The sequence below is a fragment of the Nomascus leucogenys genome, chromosome 20 (genome assembly GCF_006542625.1).
Source record: "Nomascus leucogenys isolate Asia chromosome 20, Asia_NLE_v1, whole genome shotgun sequence".
Lineage (NCBI taxonomy): Eukaryota > Metazoa > Chordata > Mammalia > Primates > Hylobatidae > Nomascus > Nomascus leucogenys.
The window spans coordinates 28,796,876-28,819,473 of NC_044400.1; the positions used below are offsets into that span (position 1 = coordinate 28,796,876).

Here is a 22,598-nt window from a genome sequence, read left to right on the forward strand (position 1 = left end):
ATGGAATCAATCCAGAAAAAGGATTCTCATTGCCAAAGCCTTCTTGTTGTACAATGAAAAGACTGACAGCTGGTGTTTATCTTTTTACTTTAAGGCTCAGGAATTAACAGCTTTATAGTTAAAGGCAGTCCTCATCATAAACCCAACTGCATTTGCACAATAGAGTTAGCTTATCCCTTCCTGACTTAAATCCTGGTGGTCACTTGTCTTCCTTACTGATAAATGTCTCTTGGGGCTTTTTTTTCCCCCAGAATACAGCACTTTTGTCTGCACTATAAATCTGTTCAGGCAGATATGTATCTATTTTCAATGACTTTCTTAATGTTGTCTGGCAACCCGTCTGCTGCCTCCTGTTTGGTAGAATTATTTCTCCTATTATCTTGACATTTTTTAATCGAAGCCTCTTTCTAAAATTATCAAACCATCCTTTGCTGGCATTAAATTATCTAGCTATAGGTTTTTCACCTGTCTTTTGGTTTGTCATATAATAACTTGACTTTTTCTCAAATCAAAGTCTAATAGATATGCATTTGTTATAGTAACCCGGGACCCACATAAAAGCTACATTTTCAATACAAGATAAAAGTCATTTTGCAAAAACTGCAATTTTTTTATGCCTGCTGGTGCAGCTGTAGCAACAACTTTACCTTTTTTTTTCCATTTTTTTTGAGAGAAGATGAGAAGGCACAGATATTAAGGAGAATGCCATGTGAAGACATTGGAGTTATGCTGCCAAGGAATATCTGGAGCCATCGGAAGCTGGAAGAGGCAAGGAAGGATTCTCCACTGGAGTCTTCTGAGGGATGCCAACAGGTTGTTTGACTTCTCACCTTCAGAACTATGAGAGAATAAATGTATATTCTATTAAGCCACCAAATTTGTAGTAATTTATTATGTCATTCCTAGGAAACTAATACAGAATCTAAGAACGGGGCAGATATTTAAAAGAAGATGGGCCAAGACAAAAAAGCAGAATACGCTGCCACTCTCTTGATATTTATCCCTCCTTTCTCAGTCTGTTTCCTCATTTGTAAAATGAAGAAACGAACTAGGATGATATTGAAGTTGCTCTGACATGTTTTCTAATTTCCCAACGTAATGATGAGGATGATGATTTCAGTTCTTCCTCCAATATAACTTGAGTAATGCTTACTGCAATTTAAATTTCATTCTTGTTCTATTTTAAAGAACAAATGTATTCCGTCCTTTGTCTTATATTCAATCACATGGATGTAAGGTTTCAGATTCCTGTCTGGCTTACCTATCTGTATGTGTGCTTGTATTTTTCCATTCCAATGTACAGGTAACAAGTATATACTAAATTGTATCTATTTAAGTATTTGTTAACCCAGTATCAAGGCCAATTTTATAAGTCACCATTTTGTCAAGGAAATAGTTGTCCACAAATATCAGAGAAAAGTATATAAATCCCTTTGGTGAACATTCTTAGTGACCAAATGCTCAGATTGCTGTTCAGGGTACAATGATCTAACAGTGCCTGCAGGGGAACTTTCTCTTCATCTCTTGCAAAAAGGTGGTACCAACAACGCTGGTAAACAAGAAGAGATATATTAAAGGCCAGAGATTACACACAAATGCAGAGACATTTCTATTCACACATAAGCATTTGTCATAAGGACATTTTTTTTTTTTTGCTCTTTTTTTAATGATTACCTTTCAGAGTAGAACTGAACGCTGGCCATCATTTATAGAATGACTGCATATTGAATGCTTGCTGTTTATGTGTTTATAAGTGCATCTATATGCCTATATATTTTGACTCTGACCTTTCAGAACTCATACTTAGAAATAAGAGCAATATATGAGGCACTTTAAAATTATGTTCCTCTGATTTTAACATCTGTGTTTTCTTTTAATCTATTCCACTGGCTGCTTAGTTGATTCAAGAGAAGACTATGAGTAGGGAGAAAAGTTAAAACCCAGTTCCACAGATTAATCCAATAAAGAATAGAAGAGAAAACTTAATTTCAAATTTTGTTAGTCAGAATTACCTGGGGACTTGTTAACACAGAAGTCACTGAGCCCCAATTCCAGAGTTTCTGAAGTCTGGAGAAGGCTCAAGAATCTGTATTTCTATTAAGTTCACAACTGATGCTGATGCTGCTGGTCTGAGTGAAATACATGGAGAACCACTGACAATGACCTCGGAGAACACGTGTACACTTCTGAATATGCTTGAGACCTTAAGATGTCAATATGGTAGTGGTTTTAACTTGGACAGGGTATCCAAAATGTGATATAAGTGCTAAGTCTTACCCATCCAGAAAGTAGAGTTGAGATTGTTGATAAGTTTCTATCTCAGGCAAGTGTCATGTAAGGAACTAGGGTTGGACTGAATCTGTAATAATGAGGTGAGGGCATTGACTCGAAGTCCAGGTGAGATATTGGGGAGGGAAGACGTGTTTGAAATAAATCCAGGGGTCTGAAATGTTCTACTTCTTCTGAGTGTAGATGAGTGCGGCACACGATCTTTTAAATGTACAAAGGACAGAAACACTGCCAGAACATAAAAATGAATCTCAGTACAACAAGGGAAACATCTATAGTGGACTCATCCTGCAAATTGCAAACTTTCCTATGAGTGATCCTTACAAGGAAGCTTAACTTTCAGGGGTTTATCTTGATTTCTTTTGGTAAGAAGCTAGGGTTTAGAGTTAGAAGGTGGATTCCAAATGCAATAATTTCTCTCCTTATCAATTTGCTGGCCTTGGTCATGTTGCTTGATCTCGCCTATCTTTCAGTAATAAATAAAAACTCCCTCTGCAATATAATTTATGAATGAAATAAATTATCAACTATGGTAAGATACAAAGGCACTTTTAGAAGTTTTGTAGGAGTAACTGTAATTTTATTTTATTATTTAGCCATGCTTGTGCATGAGTATTTTTAAATACCAGGAGTTAGGGTAAGTAACTATAGCTACAACCACAGGGTGAAAGTATTAGTTTTTTCTTGCTTTCTTATACTGAGAAGAGAGAAGATTAAGGACAGACATTTTGTGGTTTATTTTCCCCCCATTCCCAGTTTTCACAAGGAGTCAATATCATCCTTTAGTGGAGTAATAAAATCAACACGACATTCACAACTTACTAGGCAAACCGAAGTACTTTCCTAGGGGGGTTTCAGTAATGAAATACTGTCATTCACTTCATCAATCTCAAAATTGAATTGAAGGCCTAGGGGAAAGTATCCCTGAAGAATTAACATTTTTCATGTTGCATATATGTATAATACAATAATTTTTAAAGTAGAGGCAATTTTTTCCTGGGTGTCATAAAAAAGGGAAAGAAGGTAAAATTGTAAGTTGAAATGAGCCTGAAATGTCCTGTGTTCAGCATCTTCCAATTTACATTTCTATGGTCTGTTTACAATGGTTTGGAATCCTTCACTGCAAAATAATTGGTATTTTCTTTTATAAGATGTTTTCCACTTCTTCTAATGATTCTTATCTTGTTAGTGATGGTTGAAAACAGGTTCCAAAACAGGCGATTTCATAGCTTTATTCTTTTTCACTTGAGTGAGTCCCTTACGATTCTGCACAGAGTAAGCATTTGACACCTATCTTCCGAAATCACAAGGCTAGCAACAGCAGACAACAAACACATGCTCCTTTCTATTTCATTCAATCCTTTTGTGAAGGATTCTGAGTAAATAAGGGGACCCTTGAATGACCTGCCTTCATATTCTTCAGAGAACAGGGCAATTCTCCCATTGTTTGAAAATAGAAAACCACTGTGGATGATTTTGGAGTGTCTCATGGTAACACAGAGAGGAGAGGAGACTGCTATTTTCTTCTTTTCTAGATTTGCCCACAGTTGGTGTTTGAAGAAAGTTTCCATTTCTGAAACGTTAGTACTGACAGAGTAAAATGAAAGGGAAAAGGCACAGAGCCTGCCCTTGAGTTGCTCATAGATACAACAGAATTCTCTTAGTTTATTAATGCTTCTAATATTATTTGATATTATTCTTACGCTGAAAGATATATGTATATACAACCCTGGAACTTTATTAAGTGCTACTTTTATTGTATGAAAAGAAGGCAACAAAACATATGTTTAAAATACAAATTATTATTGTCAGCTTTTCTCAGTTAATTTTTATGGGATGCCTAAATTGAATTGTAATCATCATTCCTTCATATGTACTCATTGTACCCTTTCCTAAAAAGGACATTACAGTCTAAAAACTCTACCTCCCCTCCTATTTTGAAATACCAGGAGGTAGGGTAAGGAACTATAGCTACAACCATGTCATCCTGAAACATGTCATCCTCCTGCAGTCTCAGGTCAAACTCCTCATCTCTACCTTCAGAGGAATTACCTTCTACATTTAAAATAGTTATTCTTGCTCACATTTAAGTGGTAAAAATTAAGTGATAATAAGGGCCCATAATGAGAGGCAGTCCCCTTGTTCATCCATCTGTTCTTCCAGTCAGGATCCTTAGAGGAAGCCAATTTTTATTTTTGAACACTCAATAAATAGTTATTAATTTTATTATGTTTGAGGCACTTCTCCATTCACTCACTCAAAAATATTACTTGAGTCACAAATATGACAGCCCTTGTGCTAGGCACTAGTGATTTGAGCTTGAAATAGACAGAAAACAGACATGGTTTTTAAGAGCTGCAGACCATGAGTTTTCAAGCAGCTGATGTGAAGGGATAGATCTCTCCCTGCCCCAATCTATTTCAGACTGGTGCTATTTTGTGCAATATCATACCAAAAAAAAAGAAATAAAAAATAAAAATTACAAACCAAACATTTAATTATTATATTCAACAAACAAAACCATCACTGTCAAATTGCTAGGCAAGTTTCTAAGCCCTTATTCTCCATTTGCTCATCAAGACAGATAACTTGCAATTTCCGGACTGAAAAAGCAGGGGAACTACATTTGAGAAACATCTGTATAGGTTATGAGACACAAACACAGCTGGGGAACACTTTCTTCTAATTCCTCTTACCTTTTGTTATGTCTCCAGCAGCACCCCTCAGGCTGCTGAGAACTGCCCTTCTCTTCAGAGGTAGCCTTGCTGGGTCATTAAAATGAGGGATGCGTTCAGGTGGAGGCTTTCAGATGGGACTCAGGAAGGTCTCCTTGTGGAGCCTGGCACCATTCTGTTAGGGAATCATGGGCAATGGAAGCAGACACTTCTCATCAACTGCAAATAATATAATTTGTACCTTCATTTTTTTCTTCATGAACTTCAATAATTATACAGATTTTTAAATGAAATTTGAAAATATAACTTGATAAAATGTTGTCTCCTTTTCATCAGTTTGCAAATGTATACTTATATCTCTACCTTTTCTTTTTCTTTTAGCTACCTTCATAACATAACACACACTTATTCATGGAGATTGTACACATATATACTTAAGCCTATATTTCTTATTCCATCAGTTTTATGTCTCAACTTCTTTTATACATTGGCATATGTTAATATCTTAAATTATCTAAAGCCCATTCATTCTCTACTACTACCTGTTGACTTTTGTGGGCTGCATTTTCATATTATAAGGATGTCACTATAGTCTGCTCTGTAATCATAAAGTTTTCTATATTTTGTTTCTAACAGATGAAAATCACTTAGTAGTGATTTATTATTAACATTATATAAATAATGTTCATATTATAGTCTAGTAGATTCATGAGTCAGTACTCATGCATTTTACAATCGTCTATGGATTTTATTTTTTGTGCACTTTAGCTGTCAATGTTATTGACAAAACATAGCAAAATAATTCTTATTCTTCTCTCATCCTGGACACTTTAAAGATATTATTTTATTGTGTTATACAGTTGAAACTTGTAATATAGGGGTTACGGGTGCCAACCCCTCACATTCTAAAATTTACATATAAATTTTGACTCCCCCAAAATTTATCTACTAATAGCTTACTGTTGACTGGAAGCCTTACCACCAATAAAATAGTCAGTTAACACATATTTTGTATGTAATCTCTATTATATACTGTATTCTTAAAATAATGTAAGTTAGAGAAAATAAAATGTTATCAGGAGGATCAAAAGGAAAAGAAAATGCATTTACTATTGACAAAATAGATCTTCATATAAGTTTTCTTTTATTTATTTATTTTTATTATTATTATACTTTAAGTTTTAGGGTACATGTGCACAATGTGCAGGTTTGTTACATATGTATCCATGTGTCATGTTGTTTTGCTGCACCCATTAACTCGTCATTTAGCATTAGGTATATCTCCTAATGCTGTCCCTCCCCCCTCCCCCCACCCCACAACAGTCCCCGGAGTGTGATGTTCCCCTTCCTGTGTCCATGTGTTCTCATTGTTCAATTCCCACCTATGAGTGAGAACACGCGGTGTTTGGTTTTTTGTCCTTGCAATAGTTTACTGAGAATGATGGTTTCCAGTTTCATCCATGTCCCTACAAAGGACATGAACTCATTATTTTTTATGGCTGCATATATACCCAAAGGATTATAAATCATGCTGCTATAAAGACACATACACACGTATGTTTATTGCGGCACTATTCACAATAGCAAAGACTTGGAACCAACCCAAATGTCCAACAACGATAGACTGGATTAAGAAAATGTGGCACATATACTTCATATAGGTTTTCAAATTGAGTAGGCTCAGAAGGAGGAGGAAGAGCAGAGACTGGTCTTGCTGTCTTGGAGTGGCAGAGGAAGAAGGAAGTCCACATATAAGTGGACTCACACAGCTCAAACACATTTTGTTTAAAACTCAATTGTATTTCTAACAATACGTTTAAGTGATAATTTAAAAAAAATCATTTACCTTCATAGGTATTCATTACCCATTCAGTCTTAAGGATTATTTTTTTTTTTCCAGTTAAGGAAATGCTTACTATAGTCACATAGCCATTTTTGTTACATGTGAGTTATTATAACTACATAGGAATTATTACTGCTACATAGTGATTTGTTCCTTGGTGACTTCTTTGTTGTTTCATCGTACTCTAATTTCCTATGCTGGAATCATTACCGATCTTTGAGTCTCTTTTTTTTTCCCCCTCTCATATTCTGTTTCTTTTACATTTATTTTCTTTTCCAAACCATTTTATTTTTAAGACTATTCCTTGTTCAGTGTGCTCACTGAAGTGTCTATTCTTTGTTCTCTCAATTTACTGTTTGTCCTCTGGTGAAAATCTTAACCTTCTTTATCTTAGCATTTTCTCTTTAGTGATTACTTTCAAATATATGTTGAATCTCATATGTTCACTTATATTGTAATGAGGGAATAGCAAGTATGCCAAGGGGTTGCAGATGTGACCCAGCATATAAGCTGATCAGCTTTGCACTAGTGGATGAGTACAGTGACCCTGGAATTGCCAGAAGAAGAATGTCCTTAATCTGGATTCCAAAACCCATAGCCCATATTTCCATTTACATAGGATAGTTCAGCTACATCCTGAGCCATAATCCAACATGTTAATTAACTGGGCCTTTTGTTTCAAAGTATTGTTGAAATGTGTCATCTACTGAAGGACTACCTTCCCATTAAACCTCATGTGTGATTTTTAAAGTTTTTAATTATTTTTTGTCATCTCAATAAGATCTTGGTGGCCATGAGAGGCAGTCATGCATACGAAGTCTGCAACAAGGTAAATTAAATAATATTTTCTATACCAACACTTATGTTACTTAGTACTTCACATATGCTACCTTGCAGTATGAATATTTTTGCTGCCATCTTCCATTTCCTACATGAATTAAAAAATAAAAGCTCTTATAAATCAAGATCTATGATTTATATATTAAGATTATATGTATATCATTTGGTAAAAGTAAAAAATAAAAAGACACGGATTGTTATCAAACAATTTTGCAGTCTCTATCACTTAGAAGTACGCCTTTATGTTGAATTGCCTTATAATTTTAAATAAATAATTATTGTCATTACTTACCTACATTTTTTCAATGGGAAAGAAGGATGTCATTATGATTAGTCAACTGTCAGTCTTATGTTCTGTTGGTCTTAGCGTTCAGGTACAGGATGAGTGTTTTCCTCTTTTGCTGCTTTCACAAGGTTTTTTCTTTCAACATTTTGACCACAGTATGTCCAACTGTAGAGCTCATTGCATTTCCTCCTGAAGAGTTTATTGAGCTTTTTGGATGTGAAGATTAATGATATTTTTCAAAATGCCTATGTTTTTAGCCATTATTTATTCAAATATATTTTTGACTTTGTCTCTTCCCTCTCCTTTTGCAGCTTTTTACATTATGCATATGTTGCTGCACTTAGTGGTATTTCATAGTTGCTGCACTATGAGGCTGTGTTTATGCTTCCTCATTTGTTCTTTTTCGTGTTTTTCAGATTGCATAATCTCTATATCTACATCTTCAAATTAACTGATTCATGCTTCTGCCAGCTAAAACCTACTGTTCAGCCCCTCCAGTGAATGTTTCATTTTGGTTATTGCACTTTCTACTCTAGAATTTCTGCCTGGTTCCTTCTGTTATTTCTATCTCTTTATTGCTATTCTCTATTTTATGAGACATTGATATCACTTTAATTTATTAAACATGGCTTCATATTGTTCTTTGAATATAGGTATAATAGCTTCTTTGACATCTTTGTCTGCTAAATCCTACATCTGGGCACTCTAAAGAAAGTTTCTAGCATGCTTTTTTCTTTCTATGTATGATTCACACTTTCCTATTTCTTTGTATGCCTCTTTTCTGTTAAAAATTGGACATATTAGATAACAGATTGTAGCCAATCTGGAAATCAAGTTGACCCACCAGCAGCCCATCTCTCTGTCAAGGGCTTGTTATTATTTGGTTAGTGATCTGGCTGAATTAGTTCAGTGAGCTGTTTTCCTCTGGCAGTGTGTCGTTTCTGATGTCACTCCTCAGAAGGCCCTACTTGGGCATCCTGTGCACATTCTGTCTGACCATCAGAGATGGCTGTAGTCTTAGCCAGGCTTTCTTTAAGTGTATCTTACTGAAGAGTCCCTTAAAGCTTTTAGCTGGGCTTCCTCTTTTAGTATTGTATCCAGCCAGCTGATTGTTTGTTTATTTATTTATTTATGAAAATGCTCTAGGGGCACAAATTGCTTCACAATATAATCCAATTAAAGTGGGCAACTTTGTATGAGAAGGGTGTTGCCTGTCTCAGAAGCTTGCTTCAATTCCAGGAAGGCTCTTCTTAGCTGTCTCTTTCTCTAGTTCTTTCTGCTTACCCTCTAGCCACGCTAATATTTTGCTTGTTGCTATCACTGTCACGGGGTTACTAACCTTCTCTTATTTATTTACCACTAGGTATTCTTCAGGCATAAACTTTTCATAGCGTGTTTCAAATAAAGTCAGTTCCTTTATGGAGAGCTGCAGAGATCTCCTTTCTTACAGTATTCCTTGTCCCCTGGGAAGAATATCTATGCCGTTGCATTGGGCCTGGGGTTGGAGACAGTGGCCTGCTTCTCCAAGATGTTTATATACATATACTCTATGAATGAGGTATTGGATGGGGATAATAGCCCCTGATCTTCATGGCTTGCGCTTTTCATTGTGGAACCTCTCACCTCCAAGCTGGCTGGAGCAGAGGCAATGAATGCCCAGTACTTTTGGCCTGGAGTATAGCTTCTGCCTTATGAATGAGGACTTCATGACGAAGGAAACTCTGATCCTCTTGCCAGGAGCAGAGCTTCTGCAACACAGGGTTGAAGGACGATGAAAGGTTTTGGCTGCCTGCCCTCTCTGGTGTCCCATAGCTCTTCGCTGGGTGCTGGGAGAAGGAGCTTGGTTTTCTTGGCCACGAACACCCAGAGTAAAGTTTCCTTCACATTGAACTTGGTATAGGGGTGGCCATGGGAGCAAACCATGTCTCAAATGCTACAAAAAATATTATTGTTGTTCTATCAATATCTAGTAGATTTTTTTGAATAAACTTTTTAAAAAATTTGCCACATGCTTTTTGCAAATATTTTAGATAATTTGAATTGTTATTATTATTTTACTAATAAAAGTGTTTCACTGGGGAGAATGTCCACTGAGCTCCTTACATTGCCATTCTCGAAGTGAGCACATTTTTGACTATGTATATTTTATCCTAAGTACAGTAAGATCTTGGAAGAAATAGAAGAGATTCCTGGGTGTTTTAGTAACAATAAAATGCTTTTTAACAGGCTCAGGATCAGAGCAGGGCCTTGAACTATGAGTTAGGTTATGCTATACAAAGATGCCTACAAAATCAATACAAGTAAAGGATGTCCAGTTAAAGCACTGGATATCTGGACTTTTAAATATTTGTCTTATTGGAAATAATTTAGTTTGTCTGAAATATCTATAATATATCTAGAAGCAATACTTACATTAATCCTAGACATTTCAGGAAGAAATTAGATGTAATTATTTTTCTAGGGTACGTGCAAAATGGATATATGGTTAAAAAGTGTGGAATGCATACAGTACATATTACATTCACTTTTAGTGGTTGAAGAAGGTTCACTTAAACAAAAACAGGTGCTCATGTCTGGCCATGATCCTGAGACCTTGTGCTCTGGGTAGAGGGCACAAAAGACAGTGAGGCCCTGGGATAGAAACAGTGTTTTCTTCCATTTTGATTGCTATTTTTAAAGTGCAATCACCGGCTGGGCGCCGTGGCTCACACCTGTAATCCCAGCACTTTGGGAGGCCGAGGCGGGCGGATCACGAGGTCAGGAGATCGAGACCATCCTAGTTAACACGGTGAAACCCCGTCTCTACTAAAAAAAAAAAAAATTAGCCGTGCGTGGTGGCGGGCGCCTGTGGTCGCAGCTACTCCGGAGGCTGAGGCAGGAGAATGGCCTGGACCCGGGAGGCGGAGCTTGCAGTGAGTGGAGATTGCGCCACTGCACTCCAGCCTGGGCAAGAATGCGAGACTCCTCCTCAAAATAAATAAATAAATAAATAAATAAAGTGCAATCACCTATTATTTCAGATATTCAAGTTATTTCACTGTAGTTTAGTAGCTTGAGTTTGCTGTATTTCAATCTGGCACATTCTCTTTCTACTCAGTTTGATAGATTATCTTTCAAAGATTTTTCTTCTTTAATTATGACCACTGATTTAACACACGAAAAGCTGATTTTCCTCATGGCCACTGTCTCTTCTCTGTTTTTCTGGTAGCCCAGCCTTCAACCGATATCTTTGTGACCATGAAAACTGGAAAATCTCCAATGTGATGATGATGCAGTTAATTGGATTTCAATTACTTGGGACTAACCTGGAGTTTTCAGAGTCACAACGGGACTTTCAAAAGTCCTGTTCCCTCAGGCAGTCCAGTTATTGATTCCAAAATACTTACTTCTACGGATTAAAATCCATACTAATTCTTTATCACAAACTCTGCCTCTTCTCTAACTCCTCTTGACTATTTTATGGCTTTTACTTGCCACTACTCCAGCAACAACAACAATCTTGCTTTTTATACCTACTTTTGAATGCACTGAACATTGGATAAATACATTTATCCTTTTGGTAGTTCTTTTGACTGCTTTCAGTAGAATTCTCTATCATGTTCTAGCCATAGCTTGCCTGAATTTATTAAAATGTGAGGTGGGGATTGGGCTACAATAACTTCTCAAAGAACAATTCTCTGTAGACTGATGACAATTGGAGACAATATTTCTTTCCACGAATTAAGATGCTGGGGAGAGATAGGACTTTAGGTGCACATAAGTCTTAAGTGATCAGAAACAAAGCTTTAAGACTAAATGGTTCTGAGGTATACATGTTAATATGCGATATAAACATTTATTTTTGTTTCTGGAAAAACTTTTGTCATATCTCAGACAGTAAGGCCAAGGCGAAGACTAGTTTGATTATCTTTGTTATGTTAACTATATTACTCTAAGTTCCACCTTATAAACAACTTTCTCCAATAATTACCCTACAAACAGTCTTCTTCCAGATTATTTCCGATCTTTTTATTTGCCTGGATTTCTGCATGGCACCATGCTCTCTTCATGCCAGAATACAAGATAACTGTTCTGCTTAAAGGTTTTCTGGGAAAACCTTAGTCCAGACTCTGTAATTTTATATTATGTGTATTTCCTGCTGAAGGCCTTGATTCTTGATCATTCGGCAGATTCAGTTTAAAATTCAATTCACAGCACTCTATAGGCATCCAAAACATAAAGATGATATGAACACTGGACTAGACCAACGAATTTTATTTTTACCAACAAGCACTTTTTTTCCAGTTACAGAAATAGGTGCATGGAATACAAATAAATCAATTAAAAAGTATGTAAATCTATAATTGCCCTTGGAAGAAGCTGACTTCCAAATCCTAACCCTAATCTTGACAAAGCATCAATGAGACTGTGCCAGCAAACAAGCTACTAGTTTATCCTGTAACTGAGCTCAGGGGATTAGCAAAGTAGGAAATCCATCATGCGTGTGTGACAGGGTCCAGCTCTGCTGCCCAGGCTGGAGTACAGTGGTACAATCACAGCTCACTGCAGTTTCTACTTTCTGGGCTCAAACAGTCCTCCCCGTTCAGCTTCTCAAGTAGCTGTGACTACAGGCACACACCACCACACCCAGCTAATTTTTATTATTTTTAGTAGGTTTTGCTGTGTAGACCAGACTGTTCTGGAACTCCTGGGCTCAAGCGATCCTCCTCAGATCTCTCCCAAAGTGCTGAGATTACAGAGATGATCCATTGCACCCCACCAAATGTGTTTGTTAATATCCTGGAGAGGCTTCCTAATCTCCTGCTGCAAGCATTCACAACAGGATACGGAAGATAATGTGCCCCCTACACTTGCCAGAAGAGACAAGTCTCATATTTAGTCTCTACTAGGGCTTTAATTCAGCCATTCTAAGAAGTTCTGCCTAAAATCACTTTTAACCTCTCTTCTTGGGATTCCTGGCTACACATGGAGGATGATTTGCTTCTTTAGTTTCTTGTAAGGTAGAAAATCTTTTAAATCACTTAGAATCAATTTCCTCTGCTTAATCAAATAATTAAATGTCTCTTAAGCTGGCCTTAATTCCCTCTTCTCCAACCTTTATCTGACTCATATTGCTAGCATTGAGTAGGCAAAGGAGAAGGGCTGTGTGAAGGGTCATTCTCCAACCAAAAACAATGCACCAACCTATTAAAAAGCTGTAGCTAAACTCAATCACAGAGTTACATTTTAAGTCACTGCATGCCAAAATTTCAAATTATGTTATAAACAAATTGCATCAGCCACCATTACATACAGGACCCCTAGGGTTCAACAACATTAAGGAACGGTCTGGTGACCAAAGGAATACTGTAGCTCCAAAACACTGTTTGCTTTGAAGCCCTGTTCAGGGATCACTAACATGCACAATGGTAAATGTTCAACAGACAACTATTGATGAGAATGGGGCCTGTCATTAATATATCCATAAAGAAAGGACATGTATCCATAAAGAAAGGACAGGATATATATGAGTTGAGGCAATTAAACTGGGATGCATCAACCATTCGTTTATTTTTGTTCAAGATCTTGGAACTTTTTATTCCATCTATTAAATATGCCTTTTTAGTGTCACATGAGTCACTCAAATTTATTTTGATTAATCTATACTTTTAAATTGTTTTTATCCTCAGTTTTACATTTTGTTTAAGATCCACTAGAGTTCCGTGGTTAAAGATGGGGAAGCATTAGTAATATTAAATGTAATACATTAGTGATGAGCATAAAGTTGGTAATAATTATTTTAATGTGCCTCGAGACATGCAATGACTCATTGATTTGTTCAAATTTGTTGGCTACTTCAGGATGATCCTAGTACTATGGAAAATTGTGTTAAAAAAAGGACATATAGAGATAATTACATCTATCTACAAACCTCCATCAGAAAATATATTTTTGTAATTTATTTAAAAATAGTTATTGGTGTATAAGAATGCTTGTGATTTTTGCACATTGATTTTGTATCCTGAGACTTTGCTGAAGTTGCTTATCAGCTTAAGGAGATTTTCGGCTGAGACGATGGGGTTTTCCAGACATACAATCATGTCATCTGCAAACAGGGACAATTTGACTTCCACTTTTCCTAAATGAATACCCTTTATTTCCTTCTCCCGCCTGATTGCCCTGGCCAGAACTTCCAACACTATGTTGAATAGGAGTGGTGAGAGAGGGCATCCCTGTCTTGTGCCAGTTTTCAAAGGGAATGCTTCCAGTTTTTGCCCATTCAGTATGATATTAGCTGTGGGTTTGTTATAGATAGCTCTTATTATTTTGAGATACATCCCATCAATACCTAATTTATTGAGTTTTTAGCATGAAGGGTTGTTGAATTTTGTCAAAGGCCTTTTCTGCATCTATTGAAATAATCACGTGGTTTTTGTCATTGGTTCTGTTTATATGCTGGATTACATTTATTGATGTGTGTATGTTGAACCAGCCTTGCATCCCAGGGATGAAACCCACTTGATCATGGTGGATAAGCTTTTTGATTTGCTGCTGGATTCGGTTTGCCAGTATTTTATTGAGGATTTTTGCATCAATGTTCATCAGGGATATTGGTCTAAAATTCTCTTTTTTAGTTGTGTCTCTATCAGGCTTTGGTATCAGGATGAGGCTGGCCTCATAAAATGAATTAGGGAGGATTCCCTCTTTTTCTATTGATTGGAATAGTTTCAGAAGGAATGGTAGCAGCTCCTCCTTGTACCTCTGGTAGAATTTGGCTGTGAATCCATCTGGTCCTGGACTTTTTTTTGGTTGGTAAGCTATTAATTATTGCCTCAATTTCAGAACCTTTTATTGGTCTCTTCAGAGATTCAACTTCTTCCTGGTTTAGTCTTAAAAGAGTGTATGCGTCAAGGAATTTATCCATTTCTTCTAGATTTTCTAATTTATTTGCATAGAGGTGTTTATAATATTCTCTGATGGTAGTTTGTATTTCTGTGGGATTGGTGGTGATATCCCCTTTATCATTTTTTACTGCATCTATTTGATTCTTCTCTCTTTTCTTCTTTTTTACACCAATAACAGACAAACAGAGAGCCAAATCATGAGTGAACTCCCATTCACAATTGCTTCAAAGGGAATAAAATACCTAGGAATTCAACTTACATGGGATATGAAGGACCTCTTCCAGGAGAACTACAAACCACTGCTCAATGAAATAAAAGAGGATACAAACAAATGGAAGAACATTCCATGCTCATGGGTAGGAAGAATCAATATCGTGAAAATGGCCATACCGCCCAAGGTAATTTATAGACTCAATGCCATCCAAATCAGGCTACTGATGACTTTCTTCACAGAATTGGAAAAAGCTACTTTAAAGTTCATATGGAACCAAAAAAGAGTCCGCATTGCCAAGTCAATCCTAAGCCAAAAGAACAAAGCTGGAGGCATCATGCTACTTGACTTCAAACTGTACTACAAGGCTACAGTAACCAAAACAGCATGGTACTGGTACCAAAACAGAGATATAGACAAATGAAACAGAACAGAGCCCTCAGAAATAATGCCGCAGATCTACAACTATCTGATCTTTGACAAACCTGACAAAAACAAGAAATGGGGAAAGGATTCCCTATTTAATAAATGGTGCTGGGAAAACTGGCTAGCCATATGGAGAAAGCTGAAACTGGATCCCTTCCTTACACCTTATACAAAAATTAATTCAAGATTGATTAAAGACTTAAATGTTAGACCTAAAACCATAAAAACCCTAGAAGAAAACCTAGGCAATACCACATAGGACATAGGCATGGGCAAGGACTTCATGTCTAAAACATCAAAAGCAACGACAACAAAAGTCAAAATTGACAAATGGGATCTAATTAAACTAAAGAGCTTCTGCACAGCAAAAGAAACTACCATCAGAGTGAACAGGCAACCTACAGAACAGGAGAAAATTTTTGCAATCTACTCATCTGACAAAGGGCTAATATCCAGAATCTACAAGGAACTCAAACAAATTTACAAGAAAAAAACAAACAACCCCATCAAAAAGTGGGTGAAGGATATGAACAGACACTTCTCAAAAGAAGACATTTACGCAGACAACAGACACATGAAAAAAGGCTCATCATCACTGGCCATCAGAGAAATGCAAATCAAAATCACAATGAGATACCATCTCACACCAGTTAGAATGGCCATCACTAAAAAGTCAGGAAACAACAGGTGCTGGAGAGGATGTGGAGAAATAGGAACACTTTTACACTGTTGGTGGGACTGTAAACTAGTTCAAACATTGTGGAAGTCAGTGTGGCAATTCCTCAGGGATCTAGAACTAAAAATACCATTTGACCCAGCCATCCCATTACTGAGTATATACCCAAAGGATTATAAATCGTGCTGCTATAAAGACACATGCATACATATGTTTATTGCAGCACTACTTACAATAGCAAAGACTTGGAACCAACCCAAATGTCCAACAATGATAGACTGGATTAAGAAAATGTGGCACATATACACCATGGAATATTATGCAGCCATAAAAAACGATGAGTTCATGTCCTTTGTAGGGACATGGATGAAGCTGGAAACCATCATTCTCAGTAAACTATCGCAAGGACAAAAAACCAAATACCGCATGTTCTCACTCATAGGTGGGAACTGAACAATAAGAACACATGGACACAGGAAGGGGAACATCACACACTGGGGCCTGTTGTGGGGTAGAGGGAGCGGGGAGGGATAGCATTAGGAGATATACCTAATGCTAAATGACGAGTTAATGGGTGCAGCACACCAACATGGCACATGTATACATGTGTAACAAACCTGCATGTTGTGCACATGTACCCTAATACTTAAAGTATAATAAAAAAAAATAAAGAACTCAAAAAATGAAAGCAGTTTTTCCCTGTCAAATTAAGGTTCAATCTATGTTTTAACATGAGCTTGACTTTGCCAAGCAAAATAGTATTTTATCTTAAATGTATGTCTTCATAGTGCATGCTCATAGAAAAATAATTTAAAGTAGTACTTATGATTAAACATCATGTGCCACATTTTATATAATGGAAGATACATATTTATTATTTGCATTAAGGAAATAATTATTTTATTATTTTGAACTTTAATAATTACTAATAATGTATCTACCTTATATAGGATGTATTTATTGAATGAACATATATATGTGTATATATATATATCATAATAGTGTAATTAAGTGATAGACTGTTTCCAATGCTTTAAAATTTATTTTGTGTGTTTTCCTATTTCTCGTTAAAAAAAATTCGACTTTTATTTTAGATTTGGGGGTACATGTGCATATTTGTTACATGGTATGTTGTGTGATGCTGAGATTGGGATATGAATGACCCCATCACCCAAGTCGTAGCATAGTACCTAACAGTTTTGTAACCTTTGCCTTCCTCCTTACTTCCCCCTTCTAGTAGTCCCAAATTGTTGTTGGCATGTTTATGTCCACTACTACTCAATGTTTAGCTACCACTTATAAGTGAGAACATGAGTATTTGGTTTTCTGTTTCCATGTAAGTTTGCTTAGGAAAATGGCCTCCAGCTGCATTCATGTTGCTATAAAGAACATGATTTCATTCATTTTTATGGCTGTGCAGTATTCCATGATGTATATGTACAGTATTTCCTTAATCCAATCCGCTGTTGATGGGTAGCTACACTGATCCCAGGTCTTCGCTATTGTAAGTGCTGCTGCAAGAAACATATGAATGCAGTTGTCTTTTTGTTAGAATGTTTTATTTTCTTTTGCATATATAACTAGTAATGGAATTTCTGAGTTGAATGGTAGATCTGTTTTAGATTCTTTGAAAAATCTTCAAACTGCTTTTCACTGTGTGTATGTGTTCTCTTTTCTACACATCCTCATTAGCATCTGTTGTTTTTTGACTTTTAATAATAACCATTTTGACTGGTGTGAGATGGTATTTCATCGTAGTTTTGATTTGCATTTCTCTGATGATTAGTGATATGGAGTATTTTTTCATGTTTTCTGGCCACTTGCATGTCTTCTTTTGAGAAGTGCCTGTTCATGTATTTTGCCCACATTTTAAAAAGATTTTATGTTTTTTTCTTGTTGATTTGTTTAAGTTCTTTATAGATCCTGAATATTAGAATTTGTCTATGCATAGTTGGTGAATATTTTAATCCATAATATGGGTTGTCTCTTTACTCTGTTTATACTTCTTTTATGTACAGAAGCTCTTTCGTTTAATTAAATTCTACTTGTCAATTTTTGTTTTTGTTGCAATTGCTTTTGAGAACTTAATCATAAATTATTTCCTAAGTTCGATGCCCAGAATGGTGTTTCCTACATTTCCTTCTAAGATTGTAATAGTTTGAGGGCTTTCATTTAAACTTTAACCTACTCATGGTAATTTTTGTATGTAATGAAAGGTAAGAGCCCAGTTTCATTCTTCTGTGGCTTTTCAGTTATCTAAGCACCACTGATTAAATAACGAGTCATTTCTCCTCTGCTTATTTTTGTCAACTTTGTCAAAGTTTGAATGGATGTAGGTATGTGGCTTTACTTCTGTGTTCTCCATTGTGTTCTATTTGTCTATAGATCTGTTTCTGTACCATCACCATGCTGTTTTGGTTACTGTAGCCTTACAAATATAGTTTGAAGTTGGGCAGTGTGATGTCTCTGGCTTTGTTCTTTTGCACAGGATTGCTTTGGATTTTAGGGCTGTTTTTTTGGTTCCATCTAATTTTAAAATATTTTTTTTTTTAGTTTTTTTTTTGAAAAATGATGTTAGCAGTTTGATAGAAAAAGCATTGAATCTGTACATTTATTTGGGCAATATGGCCATTTTAACAACATTAATTTTGGAGAATCTGATGACTGTGTCTTGAAGTGGTCATCCTGTATAGCACAGAAGTTCTCTGAATTTGCACTTGAACCTCTATAGCAAGGTTGGGGAAATTTCCATCTTCAAATGTGTTTTACACGTTGCTTGCTCTCTCTCCATCTCTTTTAGGAATGCCAATGAGTTGCATGTTTTGTCTCTTTACATAATCCCATATTCCTAGGAGGTTTTCTTTATTTTTAAAAATTCTGTTTTCTTTATTTTTATCTGCCTGCATTGACTCAACATAGCAATCTTTGAGCTCTGAGATTCTTGTCTCAGCTTGGTCTATTCTGTTACTACTGCTTCCAACTGAATTATGAAATTCCTTCAGTAAATTTTTCACTTTTAGAAGTTCAGCTTTCTTCTTTTTTTTTTTTTTTTTTTGAGACAGAGTCTCGCTCTGTCACCCAGGCTGGAGTGCAGTGGCGCGATCTCGGCTCACTGCAAGCTCCGCCTCCCGGGTTCACGCCATTCTCCTCCCTCAGCCTCTCCGAGCAGCTGGGACTACAGGCGCCCGCCACTATGCCCGGCTAATTTTTTGTATTTTTTAGTAGAAACGGGGTTTCACCGTGGTCTCGATCTCTTGACCTCGTGATCCGCCCACCTCGGCCTCCCAAAGTGCTGGGATTACAAGCGTGAGCCACCGCGCCCAGCCCAGCTTTCTTCTTTCTTAAAATGGCTATGTCATCTTTCAACTCTTGGCTGCTTAGTGTTATCCTTGGATTTGGTTTCAGCCTTCTCTTATATTTCAATCAGCTTCTATGCTATCCAGATTCTGGATTCTATTTGGCCCCATGTGCTATTGAGCACATTGATTCATTGTGGTTAAGAACAATTGCTGGGGAGCTAGCAGGGTCATTTGGAGGTAAGAAGACAGTCTGGCCTTTGAGCAACTGACTCTGGTATAATTTGGTTTAGTTGATTGTCTTTATTTCTGGATGCTTTTAGGGACCAAGGCTCAGCTCAGCACTCCTGGGGTGCATACTCTAATCCTAGGGACTGGGACTAGGCCTGCAGCTTTGTACTCTGGCCCCTCAAAGTTAAGCACCTACTGTGTACAGGGGCAGAAGTGTTACCAGTTCACTGGCAACAACACTATGAAGGGGGTACCTGGCAAGAGCGCTCTGATGGGGCAGCAGTGGATCCCACATGTGTGCTCTCAGCTGGGTGGTGGCAGGTCTGCACATGCTTGAGAGATTTTTCTAACTTTTTCTGATAGGCGTTTAGCTCTATAAAATTTTCTCTCATCACTACTTTTGCTGCATTCCAGAGATTTTTGTATGCTTTATAGTTCAATAAAAATGAATCTACTGAACAATATCACGAGATAAGTACTATCTTATTCTCATTTCATAGTTAAATAAAAACAAAATAAAGATTTTTAAAAATTGCCCAATAATTTCTGTATCATGGAACAATAATATTATTTTTTAAAAATATGTTTATAAATAGGATCTGTTACAGTGAGAAGGATGTTGGGCCCAAAATTGTTAGGAAAATGTGGATTCTAGGTTATTTTAAATATCCATTGATTCCAGAAAATGTCATGTTTCATGGATTCTCTAAATGTCTCAGCTGCAAGTAAAATAGCGGGGAAAAAAATAAACACCCAGATATGACATGCTGCTCTGTTTTCTTCTAGAATATTAGATTCTAGATGGCAGGCATTTTTATTCTTACTTGTAATAATAAGAACCCATCCTTTATTTTCAATAGACTAACATTAAATATGACAGTATTGTGTTTAGCTTGAAGAAAGATTTGATAATTTCTTATGAGGAAAAGGAACAACTGGTGTGCTACAGGAGAATTTATTTCTATTTTGACAGCACACAAAATATCCATGTCTAATAAAAACACTCAAAGTTGGAGTCTGAGAAATTAAAAATTAAAATGATAATATGCACACACACATGCAGACACATACAGAAAATTTGGGATGGCATCTGCCAGTAGAAAAAAGCAATGCAAACTTTCAGTTCTCCATGATCTTGGAGGAGACTTTTTTCCCACGAAATTGTAATCTAGTCTTATAATGACTTAAAATAGTGACATTTTAACACACACACACACGCACAAACACACACCCACCACCACCAACAACAACAACAACACAACAATGAAGAAGAAGAAAGGAAGAAATAGTTGAACTTCATTTTAGCTGTGTTTTACTGAACCAAAGAGAGCAAATGAGACCTGTGGCTACCAACATCTAGCCAGCAGACTTTTCACCAGGTGATGAAATGCTGCAAAACATTATTTGCTCCTATTTTTATTGCTTTAATTGACTAACTGCTATTTTGGATATACTATTTGACTTCACTGATTTTGTGTTTTTATCTTTCACATAAAGATTTGAAGAATTTACCACCCCACCTGTTGAAGATTTTGTGCAGAAAAACAAAAATTTAAAAACTGCTGTCTTAAAGAAAAGAAAACAAAACCTGATCAGCGGTAGCACTACTAAGTAGAAGCACTGAATTTTCTCCTGGCTGATTAATAAAAGCTTATATTTTGATTAGGACTAGTGTGAAAATAGTTTAAATTTGTACAGAGAGCTGGACATGCAGTTTTTGTGGTACTGTTTGTAATCAACCATCATTACCCATGAGATACATGTAGGAAGCACATCTACAAACATTCTAGTCTCCTTTTATTAGTGCACTTTAAACAATTGGTCAGCAATGTCCATTATGTACATTATCTTTAGTGAAATCAAAAAGTCCCCATCCTCTGGGAGTTTACACTCAAGCAGATGAAAATCGCAGTGATGATTCAATCTAATGCTGGTCAAGTATAATAGACAATAACTGATGCTGAGACGGCCTATACCAGCCACCATATTAAATGGTAGTTAGATGATGACTGCAAATATATCTGCGAATATATCAGGCTCATGGGAGAAAAAACCTAGGGATTTTGAAAATCCACTAAAAGATGATGGACATTTAACTGCTGAGAAATTTCTTGAAAGATGGGAAAGATTTGGTTAGGCAACTATGAGGATAGGGTCATTTGATGCAAAAGCAAAATAAACAGATTTGGAAGAGCAAAGACATTAGCATACATATAACATAGTAATGTTATGTCAGCTGAGTTTTCTTTTAATAGTTAGGTATGAAGGGTGAAAAAAAAATATATATATATCCTCTCTCCCTCTCCCTCTATGTGTGTGTGTTTAAATCTTTCATTGTTCAGTCATATTAGAACACAATTTATATTAATGTCCACTATTCAATTTGGCTGTCAAAGCAAATGACTCTCAGAATTCCCCTTAGTTTCTTTCATGTCTCATCTCCTTAACTTGTTTTACCTATATATCAACTTCAAAGGGAATTATTTCTCTGAGAGAAAGAATAAAATGGACAAGACTTACATCTACTCAGCACAGTGAATTTGCTAGATTATCATCACCATGTTCGTAAACATAAAGTATTTTAGCGAAGAGTGACAGGAAAATACAAGATCAATAACAAGTGTACACTAAATCTAAATATCCATTTCGTTTTTGTATGTAGAAATTTTTTAGCAACTGACTTAGCTTTTTTTAAGAATTTCAGTTGCTATTCATTTCAACTTTACAGAAACGAAGCTGTTAGAAACCAGATAACATTATAGTTCCTTGCCAACACACATCAACTTACTCTTTAGTAAATGATGCCATAAACAATATAAATGATTATTTAAGCATTGCTCATGATATCTAAAGAAGGAATTCTGAAAGTCCTTAATCTCTGTCAGGGGAGGTTAACAGTAGCATGGCTCTGGACAGAGAAGATCTTGAGTTTAAAATTTTG

General features: G+C 36.3%; 1 long non-coding RNA gene across 1 annotated transcript; it reads right to left on the reverse strand.

The window, feature by feature from the left end:
- Positions 1–1,498: 1,498 nt before the first annotated feature.
- Positions 1,499–8,273, reverse strand: LOC115831769. Its single transcript, XR_004027263.1, has 3 exons — positions 7,940–8,273; positions 4,986–5,183; positions 1,499–1,549 (listed from the first exon to the last, which is right to left on the reverse strand). It is a non-coding gene; the product is annotated as an uncharacterized LOC115831769 (long non-coding RNA).
- Between the last annotated feature and the right edge of the window lie 14,325 nt (positions 8,274–22,598).